This window comes from Anopheles darlingi, chromosome 2 (genome assembly GCF_943734745.1).
Source record: "Anopheles darlingi chromosome 2, idAnoDarlMG_H_01, whole genome shotgun sequence".
Taxonomy (NCBI): domain Eukaryota; kingdom Metazoa; phylum Arthropoda; class Insecta; order Diptera; family Culicidae; genus Anopheles; species Anopheles darlingi.
This window is the reverse complement of record NC_064874.1, coordinates 63,471,057-63,491,056: the sequence shown is the minus strand read 5'-3', so window position 1 is coordinate 63,491,056 and position 20,000 is coordinate 63,471,057. Positions and strand designations below refer to the sequence as shown.

Here is a 20,000-nt window from a genome sequence, read left to right as displayed (position 1 = left end):
TACACTGCGATCTCCGCGATCTTCCCTTTCGACACCTATGTACACGGCGATGCCACTACACCGGGAATCCGGGTGCTCGATTCCCTCGATTCGGTGATCGCTTCCGTCGGCGACGTTAAGGCTAATGCCTCCTAGTGTTCAGGACAGGCAGACAGGCAAGCTGGCTGGCACACAGACTGACGCACTGACACACTTTCTCGCGCTCTCTTTCGATCTCGATCGCTACCGTGGTTGCACTGTCGAGCGCAAGACGAAAGCTACCGGACGGTGATGCTCGGTGACAGGCGAAGGATGAGCCATACTCCTGGCGTTACCCAACACATCCTTGGCGAAGGCTGCTCGAACATTACATCACTCTGACACTGGCACTGGCACTGCCACCAGCGCTCCGGCTAACGCACTTTACACTCTCACACCGAGCAGCGCGCATCTTGTAATTGTGTTGTGTATTAGACGAGGCTAAAGCGCTATCAAATCCTGATGACAACGTTGCAGAAGAGAAGAGATCATGGTAGATTCTTGTGACAGTTCGACAGAAGGGAGAGATTTTAGGAGGGGCCGTGTGGATCCATATTCTTCCATTAATCGCGTGGTAATCGCACCGAATCGAAAGCGGAAATTTAATTTTAAAATCACTTGTCACAACAACACATCAAACATCAAAGGTGCAGAGAGCGAGAAAACGACAAATGGTATTCCAACGCTACGCCATTGCCATTGAGCAGGTGAAGTGCGCTGTATTGGAATGAAATAACACTGGAACAGATGACGGACAGCAGCACAGCAGCACTACTGCGCGCTGAGCCGTATTATAGAATGACACACTTGAATTGATTTTCCCTGGCCCAAGGCCCAAGGCCTGCTATGTGCGATAGCAGATGTCGTCCTTCACCAGAACTCCCTCACTGCTCAGTGCTGCACAACACTGCAGTGCCCGTGTGTGTACCTCCCCCGTTGCACTTGACATTATCACTCGTGACTCGTGAGTTGCAACGAGTCACGATAGCGACAGAGAGACTGAGAGAATCGGGGGGAAAAAAAAAACAAACATCCATTTGGTTTCCGCGTTGGTCTGGACACCATTTTTCGGGCAACAACAGCAGCAGCAATGGCAGCAATAGCAGAAAGGTTGCTGCAGTGTCGAGGTTGCATATGACCCCCACCCTGGGCGGGGAAAATAGTCACGAAATAAGTGACTATATCGGGGGGGGAGAGATCGGAATGGTGGTGTCGTCGTTCAAACTAATCCAACAAAACCGCATCGCATCGACCGTATCGATGGGACGGGATCGGGACGGGACGGGTGCGACCTTTCAACATGCCCGATGTTGCATGATAAGTGTGGTCGATGGTTGCATGATAGGCCGACCGGACCGGACCGAACGGCACCACTACTACCCCCTATGGCCAAGGGTATATTTGAGCCGTTAGCTCTCGAACGCTAGTTCCGGTTCGTTCCGCAGTTCCGCGGATTCGGATCGGATTTGAGCCGAGAAAGGTTATATTCTATTTAAACTGTACAAAGCGAGAGATTCCCATATCACGGAAAGGGGTTTCTCACCGAAAAATGTCGAAATACATTCCCCAATCCCAGTATATGCAATGTTTGTCAAAATAAATCAACGAAATGGATTTCTACCACATTTTTAAACCACAAACTCTTGCTTGCTGCCTACGCAATCAGACAATAAGCTAAGCAGCGTAAACCGAATGTGTTTGCATAATGCACACGATGGAGGTGGTGGAATGGTTGCCCGAAAATTAGAAACCCGAGACATTATTCTCCCTCTGGGCCCGGGATGAAGCTGTAAACGCTCGAAAAGAATCTTCCAATGTTGGGCGCCCACCACAAAAGGCTGTTCGGTGTGGGAGCGTGTCTCGCTCGTTCACTCGCTACAGCAAAGGCAGCAGCCTTGAAGACGTGTCGTGAACGGGAGTAAACAGTTTAATCGCTTCCCGTAATCTGATCATAGTTTAGAAAATCTAATTAAAGTTTCCAATATCCACAAGTTCCAGCGAAACCGTTCCCCAGTTCCCAGTGTTGGGAGTAGCTACACTGCAAACCGGGTGCTACGCGAAAGTAAAGCCACTTTGTTTGAAGGCGATGGGGCGAAGAGGTTACAAAGACATCCGATCCGATGTCAACCAACAAACTCATCTGTGTGTCGGTGAGCGGCACCAGGCGCCTCCATCGGTGTGCTCGCAGCGTATCGGGGTTTATTGGTTGGATACGGATGCTTTTCACAACAAACACAGTGATTTAATTGATTTTTTTTTACACCAAACATGACATCATGACGGTGGCGGTGTGGATGAGGATTCTGACCGGATGTGCAATGTTTGAGGGGAGCAGCAAAGTGCAATAAATACGATAAATATTTAACGTGAGATGCATCGCATCGAGGTACAATTAAAACCAATGTTGCAGCCTTTGTTCACACTAGAGCTCCCCCTCCATTGAGCTAATTGGATTTCACAGCGATGCAATCGTGTGATCATTAGCCAAGTGATTTATGTTCGCATCGTATGCTGTCCGGGAGGGGATAATGTTTGCTTCCTCGGGACAGGCAAAAATCTGGTCAACCGGCTTTATGACGATGACGTTGGCAGTGCGGACATGTAAAAGTTTAAAATGGCAATGGCTATTCACCGTGGGGATGGATCGTAAAACAAGCAAAAAAAAGAGAAATCCAAAATGGCACTCCGTTGACGTTTCGAAACACCGAGAACCGCTGACCTGTACCGAGTAGCAGCGCCATCATGGCGTTCAAAACAGAAACAAAAAAGGAAAAGAACTTCCTGAGGTAAATTTCCTGTTTGGCACATGCTGCTGCTGCTGCTACACGAGGTGCTATGCCATTGTTCCGGTGCTGGCGCACATTCGACGATAGATGCCTCTGTTCAATAAAGCGGCAAGGCATCGTAGCTCGGATCGTGACCGGACTACTGTGCATTTACCGTGCCATTTTCCCATGATGGTGATGATGATGATGACAACGACGACGACGACGACGACCACGATGATGATGATGATAACTGAACAACGATGAATGAGGCGAATAGATGGAGAACGGATGGAAACCAATGCACTGCATCGAGCTACTGGCCATCGGGACCGAACGTTGCAGCCTCGTACGGAAGCAAACCCATTTCTGGTGTGTCAGCAGCTCGATAGAGCAGCCAAAAGGAAATGAACTGTTTCGACCGGTCAGCCCGAGACGGTCAGGGGACGGTCGGAGAGATGGAGAGAGTGTCTTGTGATTCGCAATCTCCTCGTTTTTCCCCTTTTTCCGAAGGGATGCGGGGGGATCTGTCTGCCAATTTTCGAAGGAGGGAAACAAGCTTTTCGTTTCAGCCGATCGAGCCGAAAGATGGTTGGACAGGGTAAGGGGGTAACTATTAGCACGAAAATGGACAACGGCGTGAACAAGGCAGAGGATACCTTACGGCCGTACGGAGGCTTGCTCAGACAAAGGTTAATGTCCGGTGCACGTCCAGGAGACGATTTTACATGAGGGAAAGTGGAGGAGCGGAGTTCGTACCCCCGAAATGGCTTATTGAGGCAAACGAGATTTTAAAGTAAATTGAGATTTAGAGGTTTTTAATCGATCGCATTTCGCCCTATTTTGGTTACCATCTGAAAGTCTAGTAATGCGCAAAATCCTGTTTTGCTTGAGATTCTTTTTAGTATGTTTTTACCAAAACTAAGATTACCGTGAAGATAAAAGTACGAACCAGCTATCCCTTTATAATCACTTGTAGTTCCTCGATGTCTCGTATAGCTTGTTCACACTATGTGCTGTCGTACAACAGAAATATAATTAGAATAGAACAGATTGTGTGTGATAGAAGTTAATATTTCTTGTACAATACGATTCCGATTGTTTTAACTGCATACCAAAGCTCAAAGATTTTTCCTCTGATACTGCCAAATACCATTTATCTAATTTCAGGAACAATGTCGACTTTCAATCTATTCTGACACATCATCAAGTGCGAGCAATAGTTTTTACACTTAAAATGCTTGAAAAGCATCTATGATCCAGAAGCGATTGAAGGTCTTTTAGCAATTTACATAATCCAAAATTGTATGTTTTCTAAATAGCTTTTTGATTTTAATACTCTTCCAATCAATTTAAGCACTCGATATATAACTATTGCAGTTTTGTGTCTATTGAAAATTGAATTTGGCAGAGCGGTTTGGATTCTTAAAATAGTCAGAGAACTTTTTAAGCAAATGTCCAGCATGTAAACAAAATTTCTAGCCTTTAATGCTAATGCACAATACTTGACATCTTTGGAATACACAATAACATTAATCAATACTCCACACTCATTTTAAAAAGGGCATTAAAGCATTTTAAACTTTTCTTCAGTCGGTAGCGCCATTTGTTGCTGAAGCGTAAGAAATTGAACTGCACCCCAAACACTGTTTCCCTTCAACTACATAGCTATTCACGAATTAAAAAGTAATTCTCTCATTGAATGGTTTTGTATCCTTTCAACAAATGTAATATTCTTACAATAAGGAGTTCCCGTAATTGTTTCTGCTGTAGTATTGCTTATGCCTTAGTTTTTGGGTCATGTTGGCCTACAATCAAATGTCTACTCATTGTTAAATCGTTTTTTAGCATGTTTTGGAAATCAATTTGTAATGCGTTAAACGGTTTTTAAAAATAATCGTTGCACAACCGTATTCATTCATACAAGCGATTGTGCACCAAACATGTTGTTAATGTGCATTGTCCCAAGCCGTATTTAACTCAAATATAACCATTTTGTTCTTTAACACGTCTCACTATTGTACGTGGCACTTGTGTAACGTTCATGCGCACGTTGCTTTTACTATTTTCCTCGTCACCTCTCTCGTGGGATGGAAAGTTTCCGCCAAAGGCTGTTTTCTTACCAGCTCTGCCGCAAAAACAGCCAGCAACCGGTGATATGATAAATCACTTTCACGGAAAAGACACAGAGTCCCACATGGGGATTTGAAGTGAGGGCGAAAAGTGCCACATTACGCGGCAGAACACTAGCAACAAACGCACCAACACAGTGACAAACCGAAAAGAAACTGTTTACTGCTCAAAAGTGGCCAACAAAACGTCGGACCAAAAAACAAACCCAACAGTGTGTGTGTGTGTGACCGAGTGGTAAAGCTGTTTGTGAAGGGCTGCTCCGTGGTGGCAGTTCCGTGCAAGAAGACGCTCAAACGTGCGCCCCGGGCTACTTCTTAAAGGTGGCCTGGAGAGGCTGAAGATAATACTGGCCGGAATCATCATTTGTTTGCTTGCCTCGTGCCTGACTATAGTTTGGGCACACAAACTAACAGGGAAACCGGTGCCGGGCACGGTAATCCCAGCATCCGGATTGGGCGAAAGCCGCCGAAAAGTTAAAGTAACCAGAGCAGCAGCAGCAGCATCTTCTCTGTCTCTTGGACTGCCTCTACGGACCCTGCCCTTTCGAGCAAATAGCCGGGCAAACAAGGCCAAACAAATAGGCCAGCACACGCTCGCACAGGTTGGTCCAACCCGGTCCACAAACCGATTGTTAGCCGACCACCGACAAGGTACGGAAGCCAAATTGTTGCCAAATGTTGCCACCGATGCCACTTATCCTCACCACCACCACCACGCCCTTGGCGCTCGACGGTAATTTATGATCCCAATGGCGCGGATGTTTACTCCGCCGCTTTTGGCAAAACCACAGAAAGATCTTCATGCCCCGCTTCTCCGCCACTCCTCATTTTACTGTGATGATTCCTCCTGTGAATGAGAATCGTGGATGATTTAATAGGATTAGTTTGGAGCGCATTTGTTGCACCGCGACCGCAACCACGACCGTCGCGGTTCTGATGAAAACTCCACCCCTTGGGGAGGGAGAGAGGGGAGACTCATAAACCATTGGCCCGGACATTGGTGCTTTCGAATTTGAATTTAGATGGGAGTACGCGAAATAGAAAAAGTTTCTTTACTTGCATCATTTATCTTTTTTGTTGTGTGTATCTTGTAAATTTGATGCAAAAAGAAAACATGCTACAAGAAGAAGAAGAAGATGTACAACATACAGCATACAGTTATGGCCAAGGAGATATAAGAAGCAAAACACCAGACACGACCATGGTGCCGGAGTGTTTTTATTTGGGTTTTTTTTTTACCCCAGGAACTAATTTCCATCCATATTGTGCGCCCTCGTGACCATCTGTGCTCAGTGCACGGTGGGAAATCCACCAAATTGATTCTTGTTTTTCGTCATCCCTCCCACTCCTTCACCGCCCTTCTGGGCGGCTAGGCAAATAAATCCCTTTGTACGGCGTGGTTCGCAAACCACAAAAACACGAAAACAGCCGCCAGAAAACCGCCTTTTCCCACAAGTAGTTCCATACCGACGCCGACACCCGATGTATGCTGCCCGTCGCCAGTCGCTCAATAACTAACAGCGCAGAAGGCAGACAAGATTATAACATTTGCGCTGCGCTCTCGCCTTCCATCCCGTTCTCCGCTCGTTTGATACGATGCTTCAAAGTTGTTCTAGTTCGTGGCGTGGAAACGCCATCCATTTCCTCGAGTGAGCGAGAGACAGAGAGAGGGAGAAATTGATCCTGCTTGACTCCGGGAGTGATGTTGCTGACGGTGGTGCCACCACCCCGATAACGGGTGTAACCAAAACGAACCGAGATCCGAATGCACTAAGGGCCAACGATGGTGGTAGTGGTGGTTGGCACAAGGATGCATTAATCCTAATGGCACTAACGGGAACGTTCCCGCCTCGCTCGGTATCGATCGCCGATGCGCCGATTCCTCCTCTCGGTCGCATACGATCGCAGGGATTAGTGTGTGTGTGTGTGTGTTGCTCTGGTGGTTCGAGGCAAAAATGGCAAAAAACTAATCTCACTAATGCCGAACCCTTCGCATTTCTCTGCCCCCGGAACTGAGGATAACACTGTACCGGAACACCCGGCTGGGACTCGCCGGCGGAGTGGGCTCTTTTGGGCTGTTGGTCTGGCGTCGTTTGTGGTCGAGGCGTTGATTTCAATTCTGGTCCGGCCCCCCCTCCCTGTCGGCCGACACATTACGATTTGAGTGTTTGGTCGAAAGTTTGGTCGATATGAAATGTCTGGTATGGCTCCGAGATGGCTCCGTGAAGGTCCCTCACGTGTTAATTAAGGAACTTCCGCTGTTTGGCCAAAGCCAAAAACCATGATAAGGATGGTGGTCGAAACTGGCACAAAACATTGCACTTCTTTGTAACATTGTTTCGAGGTCCATCGGAATCATGATGCCGATAGTTTCGTTGATGAGATTCCAAAGAATCTCACCTTAGGGCAAGGTAAGGACCTTGTTCGACAATAAACAAGCGAAACGAAACTTGGCGAATGAAACTTGGCTCGATTCGATTCGAAAACTGCATCGGTGCATTGGTGTGCAACCATTTCTTTTTTCCTTTTCAACAAAAAAGGTCGTTCCGCTACAGTTGAAGGCACATCATCATCGTCCCTCTGGGGGAGTGTGGGGTGGTTGGGCAGGAATAGATTAAAGTGAAGAGGATTCCTGCATATTTCCATAATTCTAACCGCCATTGCCGTTGGGTTCTGTGTTCCCTTCGCTGTGCACTACCACTGCCACTGGGTCACCGGGCTACCGGGGCTATTGCGCAATAAATCGAGTTGTTCCGTGGACGCTTCGACAGCGACAGCCAAAGAGATTTGATGGAAAACGGGCCGGGAAATGGCATCGGGACGGAGCATGGCACAAGGATAGCTTTCAGCTCGATGCCCGGATCGCTTGCCGGGCGAAACAGCATTAAGCTGATTGAGCAACAGTTGCAGCCGGCATCACACTGTCAATATGGAAATGCGCTTTTCCTTGGGTCCAATCGGTCCTTCCGGAGCAGATCCACGGATTCGCAGAAATGTGGAAACATCAAGGAAAGGCCCAAAGGTTGTTTGTCGAAGCGACTTAAAATGATTTGTTACCCGGCGCTTACGGTGCTTACGAGGCATTTGCTTCTTCGCAAATACAAGATGAACATTTTGAGCTACGGTGTAGTAGTAAGCTTTAAGGATTTGGAAGATATCGCTGCATTCTACCGGAAAGAGTACCTTAAGATGTCAATATGAGAATGAAAGTTTCACTAATAGTGAACTGGTATTGGCTTAGTGCGTTATGTCATTTGGCAACTTGTATTATTTGTTTAAAACATTGCATTGATATACGAGGGCGAATCAAATATAAACGAAACATTGCGTCCTACGGTCACAAAAATGTAGATAGAACGTTCTCGCTTTTTTAGTTGTTGGGTTGGTTTGTCAGGAATAAGAAAAGCGCCTTGGATCGCCTCATTGACACTCTCAGTGTCCACAGTAATAATTTTGCTGCATGAGGTACCTTCGTCATTTGCGCAACATATTATAATCAAGTTTCTAGCCATAGAAGGCGTAAAATTGATCGAAATCTTGACGAGATCAACTGCATACTTCCCGGAAGAGACACTGTAGCGAGCCAGAGTGGTTGCATAGCTTAAAAAATCTTTTTGGGACGTTATCGTGTTGAAAATGAGAGCCATAACCGCAGACCTCGCACCAGCCTAAGAGTGCACAACATTAGACCCTTTATACGGCTTTCTGAAAATGACAGATGTCTTATCAATACAGGACAATTAATGCGACTGCTTCTTTTAATGTTTTATGTGAGGTCTGACTTGCATATTGCCTCTAAATAGGGGACATATTGATAAGGGAAGTGGTTCTCTTCATGACAATGCTCGCTCACAAACACTTGCAGCCATTACTAGGGAAAAAATGGAGCAACTAAGGTGAGAAACATTGGAACACCCTCGTTACAGTCCTGACCTGTTACCCTGTGAATTTCATGTGTTTATCTCTCTCGAGGAACATTTTAATCAATATAATGCAGTTTCCATTATATTGTCGTCCCAAGCCATCTCAGGACCAGACATTTGGATAAAGTATAAGCAAACGACAACAGGTTTAATGCGACTTTAAGGATGAGCTGGATAAATGAAAGATTAATAAAAAAAACCATTTCTTCTTGCAATGCAACTGCAAAGAAATTACATATTGAAAATTATTAACATTTTATCGTGCTCTGGCAACTCTAGACATGCTATGCAATAATTAATCATCGCGACATGTAATAGCAAACGAAATTCCAGCTGAACAAGTAGAAGGTTGTAGTGCTATGGAACTATTGTATTTTTACTACCCTCATACATGAACACGAGGTAATGAGCTGAGTATTTAAATGCTCTGCACGGTAACAATTGTCTTGGTCTATTAAGCTCCTTTAAAATGAAACGAGCGAGTGAACGAGCGTCGCGAGATACTACCAACAAGATCTCTTCGAAATAATGTTTCGTAACTAGTTCTCTGCTTTGTCTGACAGCCTCACTGACTCCACCACACGGAGCCAGCTACTTCATTATCAAGCAGAATAGCACTTGAATCCAACATGTGCCGTAAGCGGGAGATTAATCTACTTCAACTTCCACCGAAGCCTACCGAAAACAACAGCCGCCAGGCATACGAGCCTCCTGGGCTGGGTGGCACCGGCAAGAGTTTTCGGACCATTATTTTAGAAGCACCCTAATACCTTGAGCTCCACGGGGGAGCAGCTCCCGGAGTCGTATCCTCGTAGGCACTACAACCATACGACAGCCTATACGACACAACCACCTCGTCGCTTCGGTCGTCGTCGTCGTCGTCACCACTAACGCCTCCTTTGCCGGGATTAGCAGATGGTAACAAGGTGGCAACACCATGTCTGCGGAGGAGGAGAAGAACGACGAAGAGAGGTAGTACCCTTATCTGTCCCGCTTTCCTAAGGAGACGGGTGGTTTTTGCGATGGTGTGAGTGACAGCTGCATCAGCACCGCAACGCCATCGAGAGGATGATTTTGTTTGAGGAGCAGCAGCAGCAGCAGCACTAGAACCGGTTTCAACCGTTCCGCGGATTCGCATAAAAGATGTTCGTCACACACACACATACACACACGCGCGGAATAGTGTAATAGCGTCCCTGACCGACCCGTTCCCACTACCCTTCCGACATACAATTACGACATCCCCTTTTAGACATTCGTCATCTCGTCTGGTGGCAGACGGAGTTTGCCGGGAATGCTTCGCTGCACACACGACGCCATACCGGTACCGCCGGTTGGCCGCCATTTCCACTTCGAAGAGGAACATGTGTGCCAAACGTACGTACACGAACGCTGTGCTGCTGCTAGTGCTGCTTGCACCACTTACTAACCCAATATGGCGTGGCGCACCGGGCGCTTCTCGCATATCTTCTCCAAACCGTGACTCCTGGCAGGTCCCGGGCAGGTCCCTACTACTACGGCACACGGCATCCCGGAAACCGTGGTGCCCGTTCCGCTTTACCATCCTGGTGCTGGTGCTTGATTACTGTTACGAGAAGAAAATGATGGAAAATGCGGTGCTCGCGCGGAGCTTTCGCTCATGTTTCATATGCTGCACGGTGGTATGAGTGGCAGGACAGAACCGTGTGCGCACTGAGTGCATCAGCGGCGATTATTACTGTTGCTGATGTTGCTGCTGCTGCTGTAGCATTGAAGCATTCGTACACGACTCACTCGACGTTGGCATCGTTTTGTGCCTGGAACTGGAGCGAGCGAGTGAGTGGATTGAACAGAGTATCATTGGATCTAGGTTTGAAATTGGAATGTGCATTAAAGCAGCATAAATGGTAAGTACAATGCTGTAATGTATTGGTTTATTATCAACAATACAGTTAAACCAATCTTTTCAGCTGCTTTTTATATTTCCCAGCATAGCAACCAAAGTGAACTAAGATTCAATAATAATATTTAACAAATGCTATGGTCGCAACTTTCTTTGGTGGAGCAATTTGTGATTATGCTGTTCCGATGTGCGGTATGCTACCTCAAAGTAAAACATTCCAACACTCGTTGGTCAGCATATGGCCCCAAGCATGACACTGTTCTAGGCACTTGTCAATGCGATGCACACATTTGCATTCTGGTGCAGCGTGCGCCAGAATCGCATGTTTGATTGAAGCCTCGACGAACGTTTTTCACGTCAATCGTACACCGAAGGCCCCCGTCAGGCAACGCATGAAGTGTCCGCGGTGTCCGGGACAGCCTTGCACCTCCATCTGGCATCTGCTTCCGATGCCTGCGAGCTACATACATAGTGCTCGCGTACGTTCATAGCCAGAAACACGCTGGAACACTGCGCACCGAGCAGACATTGGAGTAAAGTTTTCCTTCTCGGAGGATGGATGGATGGGTGCTCGGTGAGGTACGAGAACGGAAGATAAGAAAAGAGATCGACAATTGGCCCGGGGAATGGCCTTCAAAGTCTCGCTCGCAAGAAGAGTTTGTGAGGTGAGGTCCTTGGTCGCCTTCTTCTTCTTCTTTTTCTTCGCTTCCTTCGCCCCAACCAGGCCACCAATCCACGGCCGATCGTCGTCTTTGGGCAATAGGCCAACGGCATCTTCTCGGCGCGGCAGTGGAAAAGAAGTTGGTTGGATAAGGACCAGGGTAGAGAAAAAAGCTTTCCCTTCGTGGGCGTTTTCCTATCATCCTGTGTTCTGGCTCCACGTGTGCGTGTGTGCGTGTGTGTGTAATGGTGTTGGAAAGAAGAAATTTGCTCGACGAAAGCACAAACCAGTCCAGCAACATTTCTCATTTCTGTGGCCAGCACCATTTTGCACTGCTTTGATCGTTCCCGTCATTTTCACGCCAAGTGTGTGTGTTGCAAACGCTTCCGGAAGGTGGGCTTGGTGAGCAGATCACCTCCGTACCATGGTCGGCTGTTCTCAGGCGGCCAATGCCTTAGATAGTGAGGATGAATTTTTGCGCCGTGATTTATCGATTAGCAAGCCAGCCAGCCGGCACTTTGCCCTGGCAGGATGATGAAGTGGTGGAAATGGCTTTAACTGTGTTACCAGCATTTGTTTAATGGGCGACGGCAGCGAAGGTGATGAAGAAACTGCCATGAGAGAAGCGGGAGTTCCCGGACCTCGCGTGAAACAGAGAGCTTCGACTCCGACAGTAATGCCCACGGATTTTGGTTTTTGCGCGAGGGTCACAGGTGTGTCTCGGGAATCGGGGTGGATTATATGTTTTTCTCCCCATCGCCGGATAGCTGCCGGAACTCCCCCTCCCAACCACGTTAAAGAAATAAATTTGCGATGCTGCAGTGGCACACGTGGGGCGGTTGTAGTTGGCAGAAAAATGGAATTACCTTTGAAGTAATAAAACATGAAAATCTCTCTCTTTGGGAAAAGAGTTTTCCCTCGTAAAGGACTTTCAAAATGGTTCAACGTTGATCGTGCGAATATGAGGAGTGAGTTACATTTCTTGTTCATGCGCTAATGGGTACAGATTGTCGGAGGAAAGGCGATTGAAAACAGCAAAAAAAATTCGCAGAACGTAAAGGTCTGGCTCTAAACGGATTGTTTATCAAGGTAATGACTTTATGTGTACAAATGAATGCAATAGATTATCCAATGTTTCTAAGACAAACAATGCAAGTTCTTGCTTTTGCAACACATTGTCTTTTAACGCTGCAGTTGGTTTCGGACCATTTGGTCCAAGTTTCATCCGTTTTTTCTATATCTTCAAACATAAAAATATGATCTGTTATCTGGTATACCCATACAAGAACACATGTAGCAACATTTTTCAGTATCTTTTAGATATGAGCAAAACTATTTAATTTCAATTTTTTATACAGCCATTTGTATTGAAAATACACTTTGAAGCAAATGGTCAACGAACCTAATTAGTGTGAGTTTTTTTTTATTCCAACTGCAAGGTTAAAAAGACAAGAACGTAACAAAATATCAGTTATTATTCGTTCAGGTTTATTATTTAGGGCTCCATATAAAGGAGAAGTATGGAGGTTTAGGAAGAAAACGGTCCAGTAGTTTGCAGAATCAAACACTAGAATTCAGTAATAAACACAATAAAGTGTGAGTAATTCACAAAATAAAACACATTTCTAACATGAAATAAACTTCATCGAAGAGAAACATTCTAGCTGTCAATGCCAGATGGCAAATGGTATTTACCATCGAAGTTAAACCGCCGATGAGACAACAATTGACTAGTGAAACAAAGAACCTACGTAAACAACGATATCTGCTTCATTTGCAACCTTTGCAACGGTTGGACTACTGCATGTGCAGCAGTTTCAGTTTCCAATTTTGGTATTTGCAATCGCTCCGTTGCCGTTGCCGATCTGTCGAAACAACCAGTAACCAAGTCCGTCACTGCGAAGCGAGGACTTTCCCCGCGTAAAATGTAGTGTTCCATGTATGAGTTCCGAGCGCTACTCGACTGCATCCAAGAGATACCTCATCCGGAAGGGAAAAACCATTCCATTCGTCATAGAACCACACGCAGCGGATCCTCTCGTTTCATAGTCAGGATGCTCTACTTGTCTGCCGGCAACCAGTGTGCGTGTGTGTGTGTGTGTCTGTCGAATGTTGAAGGCCATTTCAGCTATTCAGACTAGCAAAAAAAAAGGTCAAAGGTATACTCGGCTGCCTTCGCCACGGCTAACGAGTCATTGTGATGATCGCGGGAACGGGCAAAACATCCATCAAAATGGCGCTCCGCGTGTTTAACACGCGAAAGCCTACCCGTGGGTGTGTCACGTTGCAACACCGCAGCTATTCAGAAATATATGTATCTGTGAGGGACTGTGAGCGTGCGTATGTGTCGCGTAACTCAAACATACAATCATTCCCCCACCATTCCCAGCTGCACTACTCCGTCGACACAATAGTTCAGTTGAATCGGCTTTTTGTCAAATGTCTAACGCTCGCCACACTCCGTCTGAATGGCGGACGGGCGCAAGAAGATGCGACACGACGAGCATGAAATCGTGCAGTTTAATTGCAATGTTTCGCACGCCATTTCCAACACCACAGCCCGACTATCGCTCGACAGTACGGTGGTGTGTGCAGGACAAGGACGCGTCGTCGCGATATGAAGGCCATCATCCTGCATCCGGAGCTACGGCGCAAGGACGAACTGCAAAGGACAGCAGGCTGGCTGCGTGCGACATCCGTGGCTATCCATTTCAATCAACTGTTTCTGCACAGTTCTGACGAACGGACAGACAGACTATTCCGGTGCTTCGTTTGCGAACAGTTTATCACTTCCGGATGCAACCGTTTTTGACACAAAATTTGCGGACCTCAGCTCGATTGAAGTAGAAATATAAATCAAAAAGGAATGATACGCTTTTTTTTACCAAATACTACCGTCAACTCAACTTGCGATATTAGATTAAACAAAGTAGTCACGTCCGCCATCGCTATCGATCAGCCAGCGTGAGTCTGACCTGATGACAGCATTCCATGGCGTGGCAAACGCGATAAGAGCAAAAAGAAAAGAAAAAGTTTGTTTTCCTATTCTATCCAATGAATATTTCGCCATCGAGCCACCGCCGTCAACGAGCAGCTCTCGTCCACTCTGTTCGATTATCGTCAATAGTGGGCCAGAGCGAGGGGAAAACAGTTGGCCGATAGGAAGCGTTGGTGTCCCTTGGCACACTAAACGAAACTAGACCAAGGATTCACCAAACCAAACCAGACCAGACCAGACCAGATGCTGCTGATGCTGCTATGAGCGAACGAGCAAACGGAAACGAAACAACCGAAAACCAAACCAAAAACCCTGAAAGCATCGCGAAACTCGTGAATCAGGAAGCTCTGCATGGCGGTGGCCATGGTGAATCGAAAGGGAAAAGCCACTCTGCGTCGTGTCGCGTCGCGCCGCGCCTGGCCTGGCATGCCTGGCATGCAAGCTAGCCTGCAAGCAAATGAAGCAATAAAAAGCGAACGGGGGAAAAAAACCACCATCGGGCTGCACAACCAATGGACACCACTCGGAGTGATGAATGTCGTTCGTTGGCAGTTTTGCAGTGGCGGCGGACAGTGGCCTCGAGCCGGCGAGCGTGTGGACGCTGGATGTTTTATTTCAATTTCATATCAAGCCGCACGCTCACTGGATGATTATTACTGGGCCGAGCGACGTTAATGCTTGTTTGTCTGCCTGCGTTGGGAGAAACCAACGTAAAAACGCAAAAAGTAAAAAAAAAATAGAATGTAAAACACAGACATTGATAGTAGCATTCAAAAAGTACCCATAGAGTACAACATGGCCGCTGTTTTATGCACCACTAAAACCGTTGATTACTCGAAGGACAATAGCGTTGTTCTGGTGTTTACGAATGGATAATGATTGTGTAAGGTTGGGGTTTTTTTGTTTTGTTTTTTGTTTTGTTGTCCCGCCAGACTCGAGTGTTGAATTTATGGGTTCTGTAAACACACGCACACACATTCCTCGAATGGCCAATATGAGAATATGAGTATGACAATCATTCCAAAAATAATCGTTTTTTACAAGCAAGTAATTTTTTCACAATTCGTTTACATGCCTTTCACGGACAGCTAGTTAATCTTCGCTTGACCATAAATCTTGAAATTGGTTTCGTAAAGAATTTCTACAACATTTCTCACAGAACCTCTCCCCCCGCCCCCTCCCGGAAAGCACATTTGTCACGTTGTGGCATCATGTGGTGGAGTGAGAAAATAAAACTCACGCGAATATCGAAAAGTTTAATTAAAAACAGTTCCCAAAGGTTGGGAGTAATGGACGGCAGTGGACACGCATGGTCACTAGTGCGCCGTGCACACTGCCTCAAAATGGCGCGCTTCGGTTCTTAATTCGCTCACTGAAAGGCTGGTTATGAGTTGGTTGGCTGGTAGAACAAAAAAACCGGCTTCGTCGGCGTCGGTAAAGGGAGTGAGACCAGGCCGGGCCACCATAATGTGCCACAATTCACGCCACACACCACATTCACTTCATAACGTGTTCCGGTTGGTGTTGCGGTGGCCACAGCCATTTTTCTCGCCGTCGGTCACGAAAGTAAAAACTGGACACCGCTGATATTGCGGAGAAAAACGCAAACCAAAGATTAATGTTGAATGTCCGGAGTGTCGTGTCGGTGAGTGTGTGCGTGTGTGTGTATGTATAGGTGTGTATAATTAAAGTAGCATTAATCACCTTTCTGCAGGCCACCGCTTTTGCGCTTGCTCACCGGTATGTGTCTTTGGAAGAGCAGCAAATAGTGGCAGGAAGCAGATCGCAAGATCGGAAGAAAAGCGACAGCGTTTAGGGAATGCCAAAAATGTCTACACACTGTCATAGGCATAATGTAATTAATCAGTTTTGGGAACGAGTCGCATGTGCCTAAGCATTCAAAACCCGCTCCAGTTTCGTGAAAAGTTCGGTTTGGTTTGGTTTTTGATTCTGTGTTTAAAATCTTTCAGCCAATAATAATAAAGGAATAGGGTACACTTGAAGATTGCAATTATAGGAATCAAATATACCTCTTCCCGTCTAAATTTCCATCAAAGACTAGTAGAAAGTTATTCTTTCAGTTATTCCTTACATTACACTCCACGCACACAATCAGATTATCTGAGAACAGTGCATGTAGATTAATTAGCAGTAATATCTACAATGATATCGATCAATGAATTGATATATCAAATTACAATTATATAGAATAATATGTTGTTATCACTAAGTACGATTGGACAATTCAACATGAGTCTTAAGGGGACAGGCGATATCCATACCGCATGTTACTGCTCTCGTTAAATTAAAGAAAAAAACTCTCAAACATGTCGCTTCCTTGTTGTATAATTCGCAAAGTTATAATTATTTAATTATTGCTGTGTCACTTTATTTATAAACTCTTGAAAAAATGTAGCCGCCAATTTGATCACAGACAGACGAATGACTACATTCGCTAAATTGAAGTAAAGTATAAAAAACGTAATGGGAAAGAACTGTATTTAAATAAGCTATTATTAGCAGATTATGATGATTTAAAAATATCTTTTTTATAACACAAATAAACCGAGCAGCTTTTTTTATTTAAGTAAGTATTACGTTGTGTAAAAGCACATTACAAATTGCCGTTGCATTTTGTAATGATCTAGTAAAGAACAATAATGCAAATCTACATTAGAAAAATATCCTTCCTTTTTGATACCCTTCTAAATATAAGGTTGAAAACTCGGATAATCGAAATTCATACAATCAAAACACGAATCACGAAAAAAAGCAAATCACAGAGTGATCTGATCGCTTAAACATAGACTAGGGCGATGACAGCAACTTCACGATGGCACGAAAGACTTAACAAACCTCACGTCCTCCTTCGCTCGTCGCCGCCAACCCGAGCACTGTGCCATGCAACGCGCCCTCGATGACCGAACTTCAAACGCGAAGGAAATAAACTCCAAAACCCGGAAACGAATTCTGCAAGGCCGCCGAGCTACCCAACCGGTAGCGTCATCATCGCGGATTCATCGCGGATCACGTCACTTCCCAAGTCACCATCTTCACCGTCGGGCCATCGCCACGGGACCGCTCGTGCTCGTTAGGATTAAAGAAGATTTGCATTCGTAAGGTGCTTGCACCCCATCGCGATGGTGGCCAACGATGGATAGTGTCGATCTGCTACACGTCGGAAAAAGGACAAACCGTGCCGGAAATGAAGCAACCGGCAAACCACCACGCTACCTACTGGGCCATGACCAGCCGTGGCCACGGCCACAGCAAGGTTCGCGTGTGATAATGACACGGCCACAGAGAGCGCAGAGCGTGGTGCAAGATACTGGCCCTTCGCCGTGGCTGTAATTGAAAAAGTTATAAAAGCTTTAGCACATTTCCGGCCTCCGTCACACCATGGCCTGACTGGGTGCAACTGGGCAAGACCGGGCATGGTAACGCTTACTGATGCGATGCTAGTTTTAGGATACGGCGCGCACCAGGGGCTGGAGGGCACTGGGCACTGAGCGCGGGCATTAATGTTTTCCATTTCATTTGATTTCGCCATTGCGCTTCGCCAGCGCCGGCAAAAGAACGAGGAAGCCACAGGATACAATCAGGGCTAGCGAGCCAGCCAGGGCCGGGAGTGAAAAGTTACCGGGGAGCATGAACTTTGTTGAAATGCCGTTTCCGTTTACTATTAAACAATATCAAGAGCGAAACGGAGGAGCGAACCGTGAGTAGCCTGACCATGTAGCGACGCTGCTGAAGCGTGGACAAACGGTTTCCACTGACATCTCTATCAGCGAACGGAAACACTGGTGTGTTTGGTCAGGGAAATGCAACAAACGGACCAACCGGCCAGGATATCCCGATACCGAGAACAAGCTGGATGGTCAACGATACGGTTGGTCAATGATGCTTTGGTGCCCTGCCAGTTGCAGTTGGCCCCAATCTATATTCGATCCGTTTAGTTAGCCATCGCTGCTGCTCATTCGATAGAGGGATGTAACGAAGAGATGAGAGATTAGACCTGCTGTATCATGTTACGGCTACTGCTGAATGCATATAGATAATTCCCTTTCGTTAACTCAGAACGATGCAATCGATACATCGTTATCGTTGTTATATCAGACAGCGCTAACGCTGACCAGAAGCGGATGAAATCAATACTTATTAGTGCAATGCTTCGAGGATAACTCGCATTTGAGGCAGGATATCACATAATCAACAATAAATTAAGACGAGGAATAGCTTTTGTGATAAAAACAAAACTGACTTATGTTCTCTTCCTACCATCATCAATGCATCCCTTTCAGTGTCGACGATTCCGAGGAATTCAATCTTTATCGATCTCTTCTAAAATATTGATCAAATCGTTTCGAAGTCGTTTGATTGCTTCCAAACAAACTTCCCCAACAAACGGAACTCGTGCGATGAGACTCGGAGCGGATGCGCTTCAAAATATGAAGAGTCCGGGTCAATCAAATCCGGTTAGTGGTAGTTCTTCACAGCAGCAACTGACTTTGCTCTTCCACTGGAAGGAGAGGTTTCACCAACGCAGAAGGCAAGTCCGAGAAGCATCAATCAGCAAAGGACGCGAAAGAGACGAGGAGTCTCAATCAACTTCGAACCGATTCGAACTCGAGGACGTTGGCTCAATTTGTGGATGGCTTCAAAACGCTCCAAGCTCCAAGAACAAGGGCGTTTCGGGCCCCCTTGCGTTGCTCCGGCACTTTATTACAAGCCACATAATACGCCTTCATGCGAGCATAAATACATTCAATTACGTGCCCGTACACCGTTCACCATTTTGCCGAACCGAAGGGGGCCGAGAAAATCGGTTGACCCCGCCATCTCGCCCCGACATTCCTCGCAACCACACGCGCTCCCTCTCTCGGTTCGATTTTATGGAACGCGATGGGACGCCAGGATTCTTCACACAAATTGTCTTCCGTCCCGGACCGATCCTGGGAAAGGCGAGACGTTCTGTGGTTAGGACCGCTTGGATCGAGCCCTATAGAAGAGCCCCACTCGGCACCGCACGTAGGGTGGCAGTGGAATGGATGCAGCTTGATTTACGCTAACGAATAAATATGTACGGAACCCCTCCACTGGTCGCAGGTTCCCATTTTCCCTTCCCCAGATAACTTCCAGCAATTGAACCGCTCTACGCCTTCGGTGCATCTGCTTTTCGCAAACGTGAGCCCGTTGCCCCCACTATGTCTCTTCATGTGTTCCCTTCCCCAAGGGAGGGGAATGCAGACAATTGGAAGACCATTTATGCCTTCGGGTAAAGAGCGAACAACATGCTGCTACTCGCTGGTGCTACTCGAACCACAATGGGGGAGATGAGGGAGGCTAAACGACTATCCTACACCACCCAGTGTGTGTGTGTGTGTGTGGCGAGCTTATGATAAAACGTTGGCACAAAAAAGTTTGCAGCGAGAAAGAAGAAGGGCAGGAGGAACGATTGTGATTTATCATTTTGATAGCTCGCTCGATTTTGTGGAGTGTGAATATGCTTGAAAGTGGTGCTTCGGCTCGATAGGAATCAATTTTGCTGGCCGCTGGCTGGCTGGCTGGCTGGCTGGATGTGCGGTGACGGTGGAGCAAACATAAATCCCGAACCATACTGT

At 46.4% G+C, this 20,000-nt stretch overlaps 2 protein-coding genes across 3 annotated transcripts in view; both read right to left on the bottom strand.

Moving 5' to 3' along the window:
* The window catches only part of LOC125948036 (G1/S-specific cyclin-E), a 215,933-nt gene that overhangs the window by 9,074 nt on the left and 186,859 nt on the right, over nucleotides 1–20,000 (bottom strand). The window lies entirely within an intron of this gene.
* The window catches only part of LOC125948031 (uncharacterized), a 67,348-nt gene that overhangs the window by 44,248 nt on the left and 3,100 nt on the right, over nucleotides 1–20,000 (bottom strand). The gene's annotated exons all lie outside the window — the stretch shown is intronic.